The sequence below is a fragment of the Petaurus breviceps genome, unplaced genomic scaffold (genome assembly GCF_028583685.1).
Source record: "Petaurus breviceps papuanus isolate PSGF00001 unplaced genomic scaffold, PetGlider_PUasm1.0 37, whole genome shotgun sequence".
Classification (NCBI taxonomy): Eukaryota; Metazoa; Chordata; class Mammalia; order Diprotodontia; family Petauridae; genus Petaurus; species Petaurus breviceps.
In genome coordinates this window covers 39441016-39444400 of record NW_027186296.1, presented here as the reverse complement: position 1 = coordinate 39444400, position 3385 = coordinate 39441016, and positions in this window count along the sequence as shown.

Genomic DNA, 3385 nt, shown 5'->3' with positions numbered 1-3385 from the left:
CAACCAATCCCCTACAAGACCTTTAAACATCTCATCCAATCAGAGAGAGGAGGCGTGGCCGATTTTTGGCCCTCCTCCTCCCAGCCTCTGTGAGAAGAGCTCAGAATGTACCACGGGTTTGAAAACAGAAGGGGTTTCTATTGTTGGGTGGCCCGTACCATAAACGCGGGAGGGGGGAATGTTAATCTTGAGAGGGGGCGGAGTGTGTTAACGTCAGTAAATCTAACCTAGCCCCGAGGCTATATTTTCAGAATGTTTTCGCCCCCACACCAGTGTCGAAGAAGACGTGAGGGCTGGCAGCAGCAGCAGCAGCAGTAGTTGCAGCCTTGAAAAAAATGCAACTCTAGGACAAAAGGATGATTCAGTTTAATCCACCAGCAAGCATATTTTTTGAGTGCCCATTCAATCAATCAGTCAATCAGCTAGCATTTATTGAGCCCCTATTAAGTGCCAGGACTGTATGCAAGGGCTGCAGTATAAGAGAAGCATATTGCACTCCCAACCCCTAACAATGGCACTTATCCGTAGACCCTTTATTTATTTTTATTTTATTTTTTTAGGGCAATTGGGGTTGTGACTTGCCCAAAGTCACACCGCTAGTGAGTGCGTCAAGTATCTGAGGCCGGATTTGAACTCACGTCCTCCTGACTCCAGGGACAGTGCTCTATTCACTGCACCACCTAGCTGCCCCGATCCTTTATTTTATTTTTTTTTAACGAGTGCAACAGTCTAGCAAAGAGTAAACGCTATAAATATTTGTTATGCATAGATAAATTAATATTATCCCTCTTTGTTAGACTTTGGGCAAGTCATTTTCTCTCACTCATTTTCCTTATCTGTAAAAGGAGACTTAGGTAATTTCAAACTGTGCCTATGATTCTAATCTATTCACAGTATCAGAATTCCAGAGTTGGAAGGGACTGCAGGAGCTGTTAAGACCAACCTCATGCTTGGAAAAGAATCCCCACTGCAAGTCAACAAGTATATGGTGGTGCAATTACTGTGTCTGACTTCATGATCCCATTTGGGGTTTTCTTGGCAAAGATACTAGAGTGGTTTGCCATTTCCTTTTGCAGCTTGTTTTACAGATGAGGAAACTGAGTCAAACTGGGTGAAGTGATTTACCCAGGATCACACACCTGGTGTCTGAGGTCAAATTTGAATGCATGACACAGTGTTCAATACACTCTGCCATTTAGCTGCCATGGGAGGTATGCCTCTCTTAATGTAGCTTCAGACCAACTTTCTTGCATACCAGAGTACTTTGTTAAGTCATACTGAACTTGCAAAACACTAAAACCCTGAGATCCTTTTCTGACAAATTGCTATCCAGCCATACCTCCTTCATCTCATATATGTGAAGTCCATTTAAAAAAACCTCAAATGTCAGATTTACACTTATCTCCATTAAATTTCACCATACTAGATTCAGCCTAATTTACTAGGTTGTCAAGATGGTTTTGGATCCCAATTCTATCATTTAGTTTATTAGCTATCCCTCTCAGCTTTGTGCCATCTGCAAATTTGATAATGGTGCCAGCTGTGCCTTCATCCAAGTCATTGATAAAAATGGCTAAGTACAAATCTCTGGGCCACCCCACTGGAGACTGTCCAAGTTGACAATGGGCCATTAACGTCAACTCTTTCAATCTGGCTACTCAGCACCTTCCACAAGCTCTTATAGTTCTTGCTGTGTGGAAGGGATCATGCTAGGCTCTGAGTATACAAAGACAGAACAACTTCTGCTATCAAGGAGTTCACGTTGTGCTATGAGGATAGAATATTTGTGCAATATAATTTGAGGAGGGAGAGAATACTACTACCAACTAGGAGATATTGGCAAAAGCTTCTGGGAGGAGGTAGCACATGAAATGAGCCATTACAGAACCCTCAGGGCTTTCCAACTCCAGAGAGAAATCAAAGAGAAGCTGAATCTTGCTATGGGATGCGTGTGCTAAACTCATCTGGTCTGACCAAATCCACCCCTACCCCACCCCACTATATCCCTAACCAGTAATTAGACTCTGCTTAAAGATCTCCAGTAATGGAGAACTGTCTCTCTCTGAAATAACCCATTCTACTTTTGAATGTAGGTTTAATGATTAAAAAGTTTTTCTTTACATTAAATTTGACTATGACACTGCCTTGAAATTCTTATGACTTTGCCTAGTTTATGGGTGAGCATCTTCTGGTATCTTCCTGTTTTCCTCTTGTGATCAGACCCAAAGAATAGGCAGGTTCATTTTCGACTTGGAAGGAGGTGTCAGAGATCTCTACTTGGTCTGATGAATCTGACCTCAGATACTTACTAGCTGTGTAACCCACAGCAAATCACTTAACGCCTGTCTGTCTCAGCTTCCTCAACTGTAATATGAGGATAATAACAGCACTTACCTCTCAAAGTTGTTATGAGAATCAAATGAGATAATATTTGTAAAGCATCTGGCATAAAGTAGGTGTTTTAATAAATAAATGCTTATTCTCCTAGCCTTCCGTATTTAACATTTTTATCAGTGACTTAAATAAAGGCATAGACTTTTTTGTTGTTCAGTTGTGTTGAGCCTATGGATCTTGGTCTTCCTATCCTCCACAATCTTTCAAAGTCTAAGTTCATGTTTGTTGTTTCCATGACACTATCTGTTCATCTCATCCCCTGCCATTCCCTTTTCCTTTTGTCTTCAACCTTTTCCAGCATCAGGGTCTTCTCATTATGTGGCCATAGTATTTAAGCTTCAGCTTCAGTATTTAACTTCCCAGTGAATAGTTTGAATTAATTTAGATACTGACTGATTTGATCTCCTTTGCTGTCAGAGGCATAGATGGAGGTTATTAAAAATCAGATTTGGACATGACAAAGCTGGAAGGGGCTCCCTTTGGCCCAAAGATTCCATTATGAGGCACATAGCCCAAGGAGGTCCATGATTTAAAAAAAAAAAGTTTCCAAACACACCAAAATACTTATAGCAGCACTTTTTTTGTGATAGCAAAGAAATGGAAACAAAATGGCTAAATAGACTGTAGTACATAAATATAATACAATATTACTTTGCTGTAAGAAATTACAAATGTGATGATACCAAAAAGTAAAGAAAAATCTACATGAACTGATATAGTGAAGTAAGCAGAGCCAAGAAAACTGGGTATTTGACAAAAATGGCTGGAAAGCAGCTTGGCAGAAGCGAAGTATAGATCAGTATCTCATACTATATATTGAGATAAGGTCAAAATCGTTTCATAATTTAGACATAAAAGGTGATATGGTAAGCAAATTAGGGGAGCATGGAAAATTTTACCCATCAGACTTATGGATTAGGGAAGAATTTATGACCAAACAAGAGAGAGAGAGAGAGAGAGAGAGAGAGAGAGAGAGAGAGAGAGAGAGAGA